This window comes from Vulpes lagopus, chromosome 24 (genome assembly GCF_018345385.1).
Source record: "Vulpes lagopus strain Blue_001 chromosome 24, ASM1834538v1, whole genome shotgun sequence".
Taxonomy (NCBI): Eukaryota; Metazoa; Chordata; class Mammalia; order Carnivora; family Canidae; genus Vulpes; species Vulpes lagopus.
Window position 1 is genome coordinate 30665494 of NC_054847.1, and position 16172 is coordinate 30681665.

Genomic DNA, 16172 nt, shown 5'->3' on the forward strand with positions numbered 1-16172 from the left:
TAGCATCTTCTCTCCGTCTAGCATCTTCCCTCTGTCTAGAATCTTCCCTCTGTCTAGAATCTTCTGTCTAGCATCTTCTCTCCATCTAGCATCTTCCCTCCGTCTAGCACCTTCCCTCCGTCTAGCACCTTCCCTCCGTCTAGCACCTTCCCTCTGTCTAGCACCTTCCCTCCGTCTAGCATCTTCCCTCTGTCTAGCATCTTCCCTCTGTCTAGAATCTTCTCTCTGTCTAGAATCTTCTCTCTGTCTAGCATCTTCTCTCCGTCTAGCATCTTCCCTCTGTCTAGAATCTTCCCTCTGTCTAGAATCTTCTCTCTGTCTAGCATCTTCTCTCCATCTAGAATCTTCCCTCCGTCTAGCACCTTCTCTCCGTCTAGCACCTTCCCTCCGTCTCGCACCCTCTCTCCGTCTAGCACCTTCTCTCTGTCTAGCACCTTCTCTCCGTCTAGCACCTTCCCTCCATCTAGCATCTTCTCTCCGTCTAGCACCTTCCCTCCATCTCACATCCTCTCTCCGTCTAGCATCTTCGCTCCATCTAGCACCTTCTCTCCGTCTAGCACCTTCCCTCCATCTAGCACCTTCTCTCCTTCTAGCACCTTCCCTCCATCTAGCATCTTCTCTCCATCTAGCACCTTCCCTCCATCTAGCATCCTCTCTCCATCTAGCATCTTCGCTCCGTCTAGCACCTTCCCTCCGTCTAGCACCTTCTTTCCATCTAGCATCTTCTCTGCATCCAATCTCATTGTTGCCTCTTGGCTCCACAAGTAGCCACCTCCTTCTGATGTACTCGTCCTCCTCTTCTGACTCGGGTTAGCATCGCTGACTATTCCCTTGACTCAGTGGTGTTTGCCACAACTTCTGCACGGGTGAGAAACTGCATGTTCACCCTAATACGGTCTCTGGCAAGAATGTGAGCTGGAGGATAGGCATTCTAAGCAGGCACAGGCACCCCCACCCACCCCTAGGTAAAGCAGAACATGGGGGCAGGGAGGAGGCTGCTGGCGGCCCTCCCCTTCCATCATACCTTCCCATACCAGGAACTTCCCTAAAGGCCACATCAAGATTGTCAAGAAATCCTAGCGATGCTTTCCCCATATCAATGGAAACTGTTACCTTTATAATCTTTTCCTTCAGCTGATCCCAAAGAGTTTATAATCATGTCCTGCATTGAGTACTTCTTCCTTTTTGGATACTTGCTTGCTTTTTCTCTGATTTGAACGGGGCTGGGACCATTTACCCCCTAGCACAGAAATGAAAACCGGACCAGCAGGCCTCTGCAGCAGGCATTCTCTGAACAGTGCCTTACTGTCTGCGGTTGCAACTGAATAGTCCAGCCAGCCTTTATGACAGAATGAGAGAACGGACACAGGGAGGAAGCTGCTTTTGTTTCCAAGGCCTTTGGGGCTGCTCTTTCCTGGCTATAAACTTAATTGCTTCCTGGGATGGATCTGTCCAGTGCCCCTTTAGCTCCCACCTGTTTGGCCAACCGGGACTCCCTAGCCCTGCACCTTTGTTTTTCTGTAGGCTTGGTCGATGGACATTAGTTTTCCTTTGACTCTGGCTAACATGGCCTATTTGGGGGGACATGGTGGGCCCCAGGCGTAGGAGGTGAGTGTGGGGGATGGAGGAGGTGGCGAGAGGCAGCTGGGCCTTCTGCGCCAGTGGTGTACGGGATAAGAGTGCACGTTGAAAACTGGTTTACCACGGGGGCCTTGAGCGCCGGCAGAAGTCCTTTTTTTTTTTTTTTTTTTTTTTTTTTTTTAGAAGTCCTTATTTTTCCTGAAGGGGAGGTTGAGTCACCTTACCCATGCAGAGGACATTTCAGACATGCTGGTTACCTGCATGTTGACTCAGCCTAGGGTGGCTGGGTGTCATTGTTCCCCTTTCTCATGGGTTTTACTACCAATGTTGTAGGAAGACAATGCCTGAAAGTTTGTGTGAGCCCCTCCTTTTTTTTTTCCCTACCAGTGAAGATGATTGTTTAATAATAAACACCGAAAGGGAGTTTAAAAAAAAAAAAAAAGAAGAGGAAGGACTTTGCTCTAGGCTGGCTCTTGGCAAGGTAGCCTGAGCTGAAGAAGGCATTTTAAATGGTTAGGATGCATGTTTACCAGTCTGCACATGCATTTCTCAGCTTCTAACCCACATAGCACCAGGCGCTTTGGCAACTTCCTTATCATCTTCTGTGGCTCTTTGGTGGAAGGCTGCTATTAGCTGTCCAACCAACTAAAGCACAGCTTTTCAAATTTAACCTAAGCAGCTCTCGAAATTTCACCTTCAAGAAGTCTTTCTAGAATAGACACGAAAACTTCCTCTATGTCTAAACATGGCAAGCCCATGCACGATTCTCCTGTTTTCACCATGATCACATTCCATACTTACCCTGTGAATGTCGAGTCCTGTCTACTTATTAGCCAGGTTTCCTCACTTTCTCCAAATGTGGGTCCCTGCTGGGGAATAAAAGGGCAAAAAAAGGTGTAACCACCTTCAGTGTGGCAGATCTGATGAGCCCCCGGCGTGGTGCCACCAGATGGAGGATGAGTCGATGTGCGTGGACAGTGATGTGACCTACAGCGTGAACGTCATCACAGGTACCTTGCTTGTGTTCTGCTGTTCTCTTCAGGCGTACCTTGATCGGGTGTGTGGTCAAGCCTTGTTCCAGAACTCTGCTTTGTAGCCTCAGCAATACATCCGATCAGATTATCACCAAAATCACACCTAGTGTAAGCCTATTCAGCTACTATCCGAAGGAACTCTAATAGGAGAGAATAATGTAGATAGTTACTTGCCATCTGTTAAATCAGTTTATTTTTTATCTTTTTTTTTTTTAAAGATTTTATCTATTCATGAAAGACAGAGAGAGAGGCAGAGACACAGGCAGAGGGAGAAGCAGGCTCCATGCAGGAAGCCCGATGCAGGACTCGATCCCGAGACCTCGGGGTCACACCCTGAGCCAAAGGCAGACACTCAACCACTGAGCCACCCAGGAGCCCCATTTTTTGTTTTTTAAAGATTTTATTTATTCATGAAAGAGAGAGAGAGGCAGAGACACAGAGGGAGATTTATCTCTTTAGTAGCATTTCATTTGGAAGTAAATCATATCTTTAAATCTTTAGTTGAAATATGTTTGACATATGACGTTGTATAAATTGAAGCTATACAACATGTTGACGTATTTATATATTGTGATATGATGACCGTTGTAGCCATAGTTAGCATCTCTATGATGTTGCAGAATTACTGTCTCCTTTCAGTGGTTGGATTAAATTAAGATTTAGTCTTTTAGCAAGTTTGATTATAATACTATATTATCATCTATGTTCACTATTCCGTGCATTCGCTCCCCAGGACTTATTTCTCTCTGAGTCACAAGTAAACCGTATTTTAACATATCACTCCCCAAAGAGTAAATTAGGGTAATGCAACTTGGAAAAGAGTGGAGAGATGCGGATTAATTAGGCAATGAGGATCCCTAATGCATTTATGGGCTTACTCCTGGGGTTGGTTATACTCTGAGAGGGACAGATTTTCAATTTTCAAGTCTTTAAAATCAACTGCCACGTTCGAAGCTTTTGCGTGTCAGCGTGTGTATTTCCTCTGTTAGAATAAAGCGTCGCATTAGTTTTATATAAAATATTCCTAAAACAACCGAGACAGTGACCCAGAGCAGAGAGCCAGGTGGTGTTCCTATAGGATTTTTCTTGGCCGATGTCCTCTCCGCCACGTCTCCCCTGTCTCCTCAGGAAGGGAGAGGCCGAATGGATAATGCTGTGGTTAGCTTTCCTTGAACTGTGAAGCTGAGATGCACACTTTAAATAGAGAGTTTTAAGATGTTAGGGAGGAAAGTGACATTGATTTATTTGTTGGGTTTTTGGCCAGCCTGAGAAACCTGTCCCGTCAGGTAATGAACAACTGCTTTTATCCTAACTAGTGACTTCAAGAGAACGATTACTCATCCCATCATTACCATTCCCCTGAGTCATCCAGGCTGGCTCATGTTGGTTCCAAATGAGTAAGAATCTTCAGGCAGTGAGTCTAGGGCCAAGGTAGCCGTTTATATAAACGTACCTTGGACATGGAGTCATGTCGCATTCTGGAAAAATCCTCCATCGGTCCAGCTTTTCAGCCGTGTGTCTATTTGAGACCTTGAATGGTCTGATGTGGTCAAAAGTGGCCATCATAATAATGGTCAGTGTAGAAGGATCATGTGAGTTAGCAGACCTCCAGCCTGCCCATGTGGATCTAAAGCGTAAAGATAAGCAAGCAAATGAGTAGTGACTTGGGAGCACCCTTTGCCTGTTCCTTCTAAGTGGTGCTGTGGAGTGATCACGGAGTGGTCAGTGGCGATCTCAGTAAAGCCACTTTAGGGCCTTGTCCTTGTGATGGTCGGGAGGGCTCCTTGACGGTTAAGAAGGTGTGTGCCATCGTAGATGCAAGGCTGCTGGAGTCCTTTCCATTTTACGGATACTAGCAGTCCCCTACCGTGCCGCCCTACTGTTCTCGGTCCTGTTCTTGGGTCCTGTTGTATACGATTCGGATGACAATCATGAGCCTTAATTGTCCCACATCGAATTTGGATATATGGGTAGTTGTGGAGAGGACTATTGACCGGCATGTATGTTTAGTTCCAGTTCATTCCAAGGTTCAGTTGATTTCTGAGTTCCTGATATTCAGTACAAATTTAGAGAAACTTAGTTCTGAGTCTTAACGTTTAAGACTTAGTTGAGCCATCACATGTTTATAGGAGCGCTTGACATGTAGAAAAGGGGGAGAAAATATTCAAGGCAAAATGCGGAATGCAAGTTTGTGAGGTAGCTGAAAATCCTGCCTCTTTTACAGATTCTTGACTAGTCCTGCCCGGGTTTAAATAAAATCAACAGTCGCTTTTATAAAACAGGTACTCTGTCACCGTTCTCTGTCTTTTGGGCTCTGGAAATGCCTCATTAAGCAATATCAGAATTATTCCAAGGCCCCTTAGACTGAGCTGTTTGGGACAGGAACCTTGCCTTCTTTGTCTGGAATTTGTAGGACCAAGAGGAATAGGGCCAACCCCTCTGGCCGGCCTCAACCCTGTTTTATCAGCAGGTATATATGAAGTGTAGTCAGTAATCATGAAAATAAAGCAAACCGTGATCCTGAAGCCCTGACATCTGACAACATGTCCCACAGCACCCGTGTTCAGGGGGAATCCGGGTAGAGGCGGGGAGCAGCTGCTTGGGGGATCTCGGACAGGGCCAGCCCGGAGAGGCAATAATGCATCTGCGTGCCCTGCGGCCAGTGGGCTTGGACCGTCTGCCCCGGATTCCTGGGTTGCAACAGAAAGCTCCGCCAGACCAATGCTAAGGAAACAAAACCCAACTCCTTTATTAGTCTCTACACCATTTATAGGCAAGTCCTATTCAATTCCCTTCTCCTGGAGGCATTCTGACAGTCATCCTAATGATTTATTTTCTTTTTCACAACCAAAAAACAAATAAAATATTTTATCACCTTTTGGGTAGACTTGATGTCTTTCTCTTCATTTCATCACTTTCTGGGTCCATAAAATTCCCTGTACCTTTCAGTTTTTATAACTCAAGGATAGGAATTCTGTTTTTCTCATTTCTTATGTGAAGGCTTCCCCCCCCACTACCCTGCTGCCCCTCCTTCTCCCCCAACTTGGATTTTTTTTTTTCTTTTCTTCCCGGAGAGTCTGTATCCTCAAGCCTCTTGTTGTGCGTGGTGGTGGGGGTGGAGGCCAGGGGATGGGAAATAAGCCTCAAGAAAGGCCACATGTTTGCAGTAACAGAGGAATTGCAGGCAAAGGCTTTGAAAACAAAAATATTTTTTTTCGGAGCTGTTCTCCACTATTGAGCAGTATGTGAACATTAGAGCCATTGGTGGTGAAGTAGTGGCTGTGCTGGTTTAAGAAGAAAATTCCCTACCACTGAAATTTGCTCTGTTGGTTTCTTTCCCAGATCTACAATAAAACCCAATGATCTGTATAAGAGCCCAGCCCTGGGATCGCCCCTCTCCACTCTGAATCGCAGGTCTGCACCCCAGCTCCCTGCTGCATAGCTGGCGGGCTCAGTTTCTCTACTCTTTCCCCTTTTGCTCATTTCTGCCTCATTTTCCATATGGCTCCTGATACTAAGGTGTCAGCAGCAAGGTACTCCCTCTGACCAGTCATCGTGCGCCGCAAAAGCTCCCGGACCGCGTGTGGATTCATAAAGGGCAGAGCTCTTCTCCGGGAAGCAGTTTCTAGTCTGAGTTAATGCAGCACACAAGGGTCTTTTTTTTTTTTTTTTAAGATTTTTATTTATTCCTGAGAGACCCAGAGAGAGAGGCAGAGACACAGGCAGAGGGAGAAGCAGGCTCCCTGTGGGGAGCCCGATGCGGGACTCCATCTCAGGACCCCGTGAGCCAAAGGCAGATGCTCACCTGCTGAGCCCCCCAGGGGTCCCAGCACATAAGGGTCTTGAGTTCAGCGGTGCAACCAACTGGTCCAGGATGCGTCTCCTGCCCCTCTCATCCCTCCTCCATTAACCCCAGTAAGGACCAGCGAATTGAAGGGGACTTCAGGTCTTTACCTCGAGGATCCTTCAAGGAGTTGATGATTAGTTTTACAAAGAATGGAAAAGCGTTCAAAGAAAGGAATAAAGCCTCCATTGGGAAGTGACCGATGCTTCAATTCCAGCCCCTGCTGCACCTAGGTCCCTCTGCCTGCCATAACCTTCTGACTCCCAGACCTGTGGCTTGCACTGGGTCATATTAACTACTGATTTTTTTTGCCCTTACCTTAACTGTTTGACTTACAGGCTTCCAAACTATGTCAATTTTTGGCTTTGAAGGGACATTCGGGCTCATTAGATGACCGGAGACAGTTGGCAGGACCTGTCTGATAGTTACCTACATCGTGGCATGACGGCCAACCCATGGCTTCTAAAGAGGAAAGGAATACTATTATGACCCTAAAGGAGGTCACATGCAGTCATATAGGATGCATATGTGACAGACTTTACAACTAGGGTAGCTGTAAGTGCTACCTTTAAGGTAGCCTGTGCTTTAAGCCAACAGTACCTCTACTACAAAGAGACTTTCCTCTGTACACACAGCCATTACCCCCATGCCTTCCGACATCCAGCCATCTCTGCTTTGAGGTGTCTTTGCTGCTTCCATCCTCAGTTGAATTGTATGGGAAGATTGGAAGTGGATCCGTTGAGCCGTGTTTGCATTTTTCTGGAAGCGTGAGAAATGGTGTCTCAGTGATTACATGTGGAGAGACGAGGAAGCAAAAGCACGGCCTGATTTTTATTTTTTTATTTTTTTAAAGATTTATTTATTTATTTTTATTTGTGATAGAGAGAGAGAAAGAGGCAGAGGCACAGGAGGAGGGAGAAGCAGGCTCCATGCACCGGGAGCCCGACGTGGGACTCGAACCCGGGACTCCAGGATCGTGCCCTGGGCCAAAGGAAGGCGCCAAACCGCTGAACCACCCAGGGATCCCACGGCCTGATTTTTTAGATCGCAGGTGGAAGTGGCAGCATTGGTAGTGAGGGACCCAGCCCCCAAGCACGTGAGCTGCATAAATGCATTCCAGGCCACGTGGAGAGAATAAACCTGGGGCCCCACGACAGCGATTTTCTTCACATGCATTTCCAGCCACTCCCCATTTGGTGGGAGAGAGATTTTGTTTGTCTGTTGTTGGACCTCGGTTTCCATCAAACATGCAGCCAACTGGCTAAGGTAGCAACTTGCAGAGCTGGCTGGGCTCCTGTGTTTGGTGTCCTGGCAGGAAAGAGATGTTTGTTGTAATCGGGTACCTTAACTGTTGTTCCATCTGGCCATTTCCTCCTTTCTCTTACTCCTCTTCCCATCTCTCTCTCTCTCTCTTTTTTTTTTGTCATGTTGCTTTTTATATGATAAATGGATGTGAATGACCAAGGGCAATAGATCAGCTCATGCCCTGCTTCTTGGCTTAGAGGGTGGACGTTTTGGGAGTCGTCAGTAGCAGGAAGCCTTGCCGCGGGACCCGTGAGGGGCTGGGATAGGTGACTGATGCTCCCGCTGACTCTCACTCATCGGGCCCTTCGTTGTGCCTTCCCTGCAATGAGAGCCTCCAGCAGGTGGAACACGGAGCCTGTTTAGAGGACACGCATAGAGAGGTTCAGCTCAGTGTGCCACCGCGGCTGGGAGAAAGCTCCCAAGGTCTCAACTCCTGACCCTGCCTGGAGCGCTCTCCTTCCTCCAAGAGCTTCTTTGCCACAGTCAAAAGTGAAAAAAACTGTAAGGGAGCTGACATTTACCGAGCACCTACTACAGGCCAGGCATTGTGGAACATTCCCTTAATTCTCGGCGTTTCCTTCTCACTGCAGCTGTGAAATTTAGATGATGCTGTCGTGATGTACACATGAGGAAACTGAGACTCTAAGAAGTCCAGCAACTTGCTCAAGTTAACCAGTTTCTACCAGTGGTGACCAGAACCTAAGCTCAGGTGGTGGTGTTGGGGGGCTCAGTTGGTTGGGCGTCTGCCTTCAGCCCAGGTCACAATCCCAGGGTCAGCAGGGAGACTGCCTCTCCCTCTGCAGCTCCCCCTGCTTGTGTGCATGTGCACGCATGTGCTCTTTCTCTCTCTCAAATAAAATCTTAAAAAATAAAATAAAATAAAGAAGCCTAAGCTCCAGATCCAGTTAAAGGGTTTCCAGACTCCAGTTAAATCCAGAACCAACTACACCTTGAGAATAACTGGTGTTCTTCTGGGGGGCTAGAGATTTAAATGGAAGCAATGAGGCTTCCGGCACAGCCTCTTAACGTAGGATGCAGCACGTAGACAGGGGCTTGCGCTCCTCCCTTTATTGCCACGTGGTAATGTCGGAGCTTTATTGAAATTGTAGAGCAGCATAAAGACAGCAGCTTGCCAGCGCCGTCAGCCAGAGGTCCGTGCAAAATTAACTCCGTTTCCTATCATTTTACCCTCTCCTGCCCTGCTCAGATGAGACCGAACATTGCTCTCTAAACATTGCCCCGTTCTTCAGCCCACGACAAACAGCGGAAGTCCGGAAGCTGTGCAGGTGCCAACCCCTCTCCGTGGAACGGAGTCTGTCAAAGTTACAGACCCTGCATCTCCCCTCACTTCACATGGGAGGCCCACTCCCCTTGCTTCTGAAATGTTGTTTTCCTTTAAACTTGAGAGATGCCTTTAATGCTTCCCTCCTGATACTACTATGGTGCAGACAAGATCTTCTAAGCCAAATGACTCTTTTATGAGGTCCTGGAAGCCCGTCGGTGGTGCACATTCTTCTTTCTCAACAAAAGGTACCTCCCCGCACTTCCTCTGGCCGAAAGGTCTGGTCAATAAACCTGTCAGAGGCCAGGCCCGTCTGCACCAGGCGCGCTTCACACCTTCCCCGATGGGATGAAAGGAGCCCTTTGGAGCTCAGTGGGACGGAAATTACTTTTCCTATCCAGCTCTAGAATAAAAGCGTACATCTGTCCGTTTTCGTTCTTGTCTGGCCATACACTGGTCGGGAGATTGGGGTTTCCCAATTAGCTGATTTGTAAATACCCAAGTTGGGAGGCCAGGAAAGGGCATCTGGCTGTGCTCAGCGATTCCAGAATCACTGACTGGTGGCAGGTAAGACAGAGAAGCGCATGCAGGGGACCCGCTTCCCCTTCCCACAACGATGCTCGATGCTCGAGTGCTGTTGTGTTTTGTTTTGTTTTTAGATTTTATTTATTTATTCATGAGGGGGGGGCAGAGGGAGAAGCAGGCTCCCTGCGGGGAGCCCAATGCGGGACTCCATCCCAGGACCCCTGGGTCACGCCCTGAGCCCCCCGGGTGCCCCTGAAGTGCCATTGTTCAGGAATATGGAAGGGAGGTTTGTGCATCCAGTCACCAGACCAGGGTTTGGAGAGCCTATCACCTTATCCTGGCATAATTATGTGGCTTCAGTGGGGACTGGAAAGCTCTGTAGTTACACAGATGACCTTCGAAGGCACCGGGAGGTATTTTACAAGTCCAGCCACCTCAGGGCCTGTTGGCAAGCCCACAGTGCTGGTAACCGTGTTGCAGCGTAAGACCTGGAGCTTCCACGTTGCATTGCTCATGAAGCACAGAGAGCTGCATCCCATATTTTAAGGAGATTTCACATTTCTGACAGTAGTGATTTAAAAAAACAAAAAAACAAAACAAAACCACACCAACCGGGCTCTATTGCCCAGAGCAGCATGTATGCCACACGCATCGTTTTCTCCCCCAGATTTCCAACTGGGATGTGTTTCTGCTTGCAGTGTTGTGGAGCCCTGGAAAGGTCATTCTGATTTGTTATTTTCTTTAAAGTGGGCATTCTCAATATGGGGGAGTTCATCAGCTCACAGAGGGCTGTTGTTACTTCAAGACTTACAGGCCCCTTTGGAAATGTCTCTAACCACTGATGTCACAGCAAGCAAAGCCACGGCCCCCCGGGGATCCTCCCCGCTGAAGCAGGCCTGTGAGGGCAGCTCAGATTAGCCCTGTTGGTTTGTATACCGTCTGCATTCACTCCAGTTTTCCTAAATTTACAGTCAATAGTCTAGTTACTTTAGGGTTTTTTTTAGTTAGGTCAGTTAATTCACAAAACTGGTAAGAAATAGTTGAACCCTAAGTTAAAATGGAGACAGCTATGTCTTCAGTAGACATTTTGCACAAAATCCTATCACTTTATTTATTTATTTTTTTCTTTAAAGTAGGCAGCGCTCCACCAGCATGGAGCCCAAAGCAGGGCTTGAACTCCCACTCCTGAGATCAAGACCTGAGTCGAAATCAAGAGTCGGACGCTTAACGAGCTGAGCCACCCAGGCACCCCAAATTCTATCCCTTTTGTGTGTTTTTCTTGAGAATAAGGAGAGGACATACCATAATTGTAAAGTCTGTCCCTCTGTGCCTGGCGAGAAGGTGGATTCTGGTCTGCCTACGCCTTCTCTGGGAAGATTTAATCAGCGTTTGCTGTCAAAGAAGAGAAATGCTCAAGCTTCGGTGAAGACACTTTGTCTGTCTTGATAAACACAGTGAAGGCGACGTTAGGCCCTGTGTGAGAAAGTGAGGGGAATACTTTTTATGATTAGAATACAAAAAGACAGATTTACTAGGGGCTCTGCTGGGCCTTCTCCCTCTAAACTTCCTGATTCAGCGGCCGGTGCCGTGGCGGGTACGATGTTATGTGCTGTTGTACAAGTGAAACCAGCGGATTTAACGATTCTCTGCTCCTGGGTCATAATTCTTCCGTAACAGTGGAAATTCCAAACGGCAGTACTTCTTTATCTCCTTAGGGCACACGCATCTCTTTTCTTAAGGTGGATTTTTTGGGTGGTGGTGGTGGGGGGTGTGGGGGTTGGCTTTAGATAGTCTTCCAAAGGCAACTAAAAGAAAGGGAAAGGAGAAATAAGTGCACATTGAAATATGAATGAGTCAGACCGGAAGTGTCAACTGGATCCTTTTCGTATTAGAAGCGCCTTAATTTTCATTTGTGGGTGGGAGGCTCAGCAGGGTCCTGGCGTGCACCTCCCAGCGCTCTGGCCCAGCGTGTCCCCATCGCCGCCTTTGCCACCTGTGCTGGCCCGCGTGGGGGCATCGGGGACTGGATCTGCCACAGGCTCCGTAGAGGGCCGGGGCGAAGCCTGGATGTCAAAGGCCATGAAATAAATTTTGTTTTCTGAGGTTTCAGTTGCCCCAGTTCTCCCCCCACACCCCCAGCCCTACTGAGGTCAAATCGACAAATTGTGTATGAAATTGACAGACTCGTGTTCAGGTGCCCAATGTGGGTGTGATGTTTGGCTGTGCGGTGATGACCACCATCCTGTCCGTTAACATCTCCATTGTAACCTCACATGGTTGTTGTTATTATTATTATTTATTTATTTTGCAAAAAACAGTCAAAATTTACTCTTCGCAAATTTTACATATGCAGTTCAGTATTATCAACTCTGGTCACCAGGCTCTACATTACGGTGCCAGAAGTTATTAATCTTATAACTGGAAGACTGTGCCCTTGGGCCAGCATCTCCCCATTTCCTCTACTTGACCCAACCCCTGGCAACCACCATTCTACTCTCTTATTCTATTATTTTGACTTTTTTAGGTTCCATATCTAAGTGATTGCATACAGGACTTGTCCGTTTCTGGCTTATTTCACTTAGCATAGTACCCCCACTTGGACTCATGTCACAAATAACAGGATTTCTATTTTTATGGCTGAATAACATGCAATTATAGCATGCAATAATACGGGTGAAAAATATTCCAGGAAACCACATTTTTAAAATTCATTCATCCATTGATGGGCACTTTGGTTGTTTCTGTATCTTGGCTGTGGTGAACAATGCTGCAATAAATGTGGGAGTACAAATATCTCTTCAAGATAATGATTTCATTTCTTTTGAATATATTCCCAGAAGTAGGATTACTGGATCATATGGGAGTTCTATTTTTAATTTTTGAGGAACCTCCATACTGTTCTGTAGTGGCTGAGCCAATTTACATTCCACCAACAGTGAACGGGGTTCCCTTTTCTCCACATCCGATCCTATGATGGTTATCTCTTGCTTTCTGAGGAAACCTATTCTTACAGGGGTGAGGTGATACCTCATTACAGTTTTGATTGGTATTCCCCCAATGATGCAATTTTTTAATTGGAGTATTTGGTGTTTTGCTATTGAGTTGTATGAGTTGCTTATATATTTTGGATATTAATCTCTTAGCAGACATTGGTTTGCAAATGTTTTCTCCCATTCCGTGGGTAGGTTGCCTTTTCATTTGATTGATTGTTTCCATTGCTGTGCAAAAATGCCCAATCAGGTGGTCTTCCTTGCCCTGTGACCTTGGAAAAGGCACTGCTGGGGCCTGTTTCTGCTTTTTCCTCTGTTTGGGCTGAGATTTAACTAGATCAGGGGCTTTTCAGATGTTTTAAACTATGGAACCCTTTACCCACATGAAATGTTGTGATCTATCCTAATAAAAGCAATTTTACACAATCTGACCTATTCTCATTTAAGTGTGGGTGAGGGGCCCAGAGTTGCCCCTACCCTCCTCAAATCCCCTTCGTGTGTTGGAACTGCAACAGGCCTGTGGGCCGCCTCCAGCTCACTTGATCAACAGAATGCAGAAAGTTGCGCTAATATAAGGCCTAGAAACACGGGTAATTTTACCTCCGTCAATCCTGAAGACAGCGAATTTTACAAATTTTGAGTCAACCAACCTAAAATGACTTAATCCATTATAAAATTGAAAGCACCAATCATCCTCCTCTTTTATATGCCTTGCTCCTTATGACCAGAGTATTTTTAGCTTTGCTGTTGGTCAATGATGTGCAAACGAATGTGGGTGATGAATTCTGTAAAGCACACCCATCCCCACATTTCAGAACTGTGCCAGCCCTTTGCTATCCTCCCTCTCCTGGATTCCAGAAACCCAGATTCTTTGCCCCCCACCTTCTACCCCTCTAACCCTCTACTGTACAAACACCATATCAGCTCTCTTACCTCTGTATTTATCATGTCTGTCTCCTTCAAAAAATAGCCCCATTGTCTGAAAGACCAAAACTCAGCTGCTGATACCGATCTTCTGAAAGTTCCATGATTATTTATTTTCCTCTCAAACCCTATTCCCCACTGCTTCTAGTATATATTCCATTTCAGTAACTCATTCTCTCCCCAGGCTCTGCCTTCAAGGCTGTGGTCCTGCTCTGTCTCTCTTCCTTTCCCTGTAAAGACCCATCATCCTTCTGGTTGCCTACCTGTAACCCCTATAGCTCACCCTTCACATCCTTCCACGCTCCCTCTTCTCCCTCCCCTGGTGCTTGGCAAGGAGGCGGCATGGCAGGTGTGGCAACAAAATTACACAACACGGAGACCGTGCTAGGACCACTCCCTGGAATTTTCCAACTTATTTGCAAGATGCCCTTGGCTAAGCCTCTTTGGGTCCCAGTTTCCACATCTGTAAAATGGCATTAGTAAAGTAACATCTCCCTTGCCTATCTCACCATGCAGTTGTCAGAATCAAAAAAGGAATTATATGTGAATGCACTTTATCTAATCAAAGACTCATCTTTCACGTTTTGTTTCTACATAATAGTGCGTATGTGGCATTCCTTTAGCACTTGTTTTAATTATTGATCCAACTCGGCCCTGTGCTCACTGCAGTCCTTTCATGCGTGATGGCCCTTCTGGCCAGTTCTTTGGGTCAAAGAACTTTCTTAAATTTAAAATTTGACGTCGATACAGCTTTACAGCAGTTATCACATATTAGGTAGTTCACGTGGATTTGCTTAAAGGAATTTTGATCTCTGATATTTTCCAAGAACTAGCCATTTTTGGTGTGTGGGCAGGAGAGGTCACTTAATTATCAGAAGGACATTGGGATCCTGGCATTGTCCCAAGACAAGATGGAAAGTCTAAGGATTTAGCTTGGATATGGAAGGCCTTAGCAGCAGGTCAATATGTTCTCCATGTGGGATGCTCTCTTAGAAGATTGACTCAAGGCAGAAGTCTCTTCTGGGACCAGTTTTTTTTTTTTTTTAATTTATTTATTCATGAGAGACAGAGAGAGAGAGAGAGAGAGAGAGAGAGAGAGAGAGAGAGAAGAGAGGCAGAGAGACACAGGCAGAGGGAGAAACAGGCTCCATGCAGGGAGGCTGATGTGGGACTGGGTCCTGGGACCCAGGGTCACTCCCTGGGCCAAAGGCAGGTGCTCAACCGCTGAGCCCCCCAGGCATCTCTGGGACCAGTTGTAATGAGTCTGGCCATTAGTCCTTGGTCAGCACAGCCTTTGAAAAACTCCAGATGCTCACAGTGCATAGAAAGAAAGTTCCAGTGAGTGAGGATTGCCACCTGGGCTATCAGAACACCGGGATCCGCCAAGGAGGCTGCATCTGTCCCAAATAGCCAAAGAGCCCTTGGCAGGCTTCACGTGCTGTTTTTTAGCAGCTCACAGCATGTCGCATCCAACGTTTTCCTAGTCCAATATATTCCCAGAAAATAAATTGTTGTGTTATGTTCATTGTCAGCGTGAGTGCTCATCGTGTCTCGGTGAGTGGGTGGCAGATACTTCTTCATGTAAGTCAAGATTATCGGAGTCATAGGGAAAGATACCTTTTTTTTTCTTTCTTGGATAAGTGGAATGCCTTCAGGAAGGTAAGGTGAGCGTGCTGTGATAAACCCTGAGGGGAGCAGGGGCAGGCCAGGCACATCATCTTACTATACTGGAGATTTAATTTGGGGTAAGCTGGTGATCAGTAAAACGTGATTTTCCCCCTCCAAGCTTGACTTATCTAGTGGACTGTATGCTTCTGGGAGAACCGAACTTGTTGGTGGGTGAAATTGCTGAACCAAGAATGGGGACGTGGGAGCTATGAATTTGTTGGAAATCCCCAAAGCACCAGGCTGCCCAGTTCCTAGTTTTGGATCTGGAGACAGAGCCTCAACACGATACCCGCTCAGTGCTACGAGCCCAAGCGCTCATCTGCGCCCATCCACTTATTCTGGGGAGATCTGTGGAAAGTCTCAGCCAAAGTGCTGGGGTTTTTTTTTTTTCTTCTTTTTTTTGAGAAAAAAAAAGTGTTTCCTGAGGCATTTCCTCTACTTGGCCAAACTAAATGTGTGTAGATCTGTTCGTTCCAGATTTGCTTATTTCTGGGGTCCTCCCTGCGTGGTCTCAGTGCAATTAGTATGTTTCTCTACCTACGGCAAGCTACAGGAATCACTAGCATTTTAGAAAAGTAAAGGTGGGGGCCCCCAGTTGGTGCAGTAGGTTGAGGGCCCTACTCTTGATTTCAGCCCAGGTTGTGAGCTCAGGATTGTGAGGTGGAGCCCTGAGTTGGGCTCTACACTCAGTGGGGCGTCTGCTTGAGTTTCTTCCTCGCCCTCTGCACCCCCCTCCCCCACTCAGACATGCTCACTCTCTCTTTCAAATCTTTTTTTAAGTAAGGGTGGAGGAATTAGTAACACGCTGTAATCCATTGTTTCCATAGCAACAAGCCCACGTTTGCTGTTTGTACATGGGCTGCTTCCATCACGGTATCCAAAATGCTTTAGGGCATGGACCATGTCTTAAACTTTTGTTTCTGGTCCCGTATGTGGTGCACAGTAGGTGTTCAAGAATGCTTCTTAAATGAATAAAAGAGGTGTGTGTGTGTGTGTGTGTGTGTGTGTGTGTGTGTGTG

The 16172-nt window shown here is 46.8% G+C and overlaps 1 protein-coding gene across 9 annotated transcripts in view; it reads left to right on the plus strand.

The window, feature by feature from the left end:
• The window catches only part of LYPD6B (LY6/PLAUR domain containing 6B), a 167698-nt gene that overhangs the window by 120665 nt on the left and 30861 nt on the right, over positions 1 to 16172 (plus strand). Inside the window, exon 1 of one of the 9 annotated variants that reach the window (XM_041739279.1) lies at positions 2486 to 2591. The exons of the other annotated variants lie outside the window; for them this stretch is intronic. The gene's annotated coding sequence lies outside the window, so the exon portion shown is untranslated. Of the gene's footprint in view, positions 1 to 2485; positions 2592 to 16172 lie in introns of those variants that run through there. 9 annotated transcript variants of the gene reach the window in all.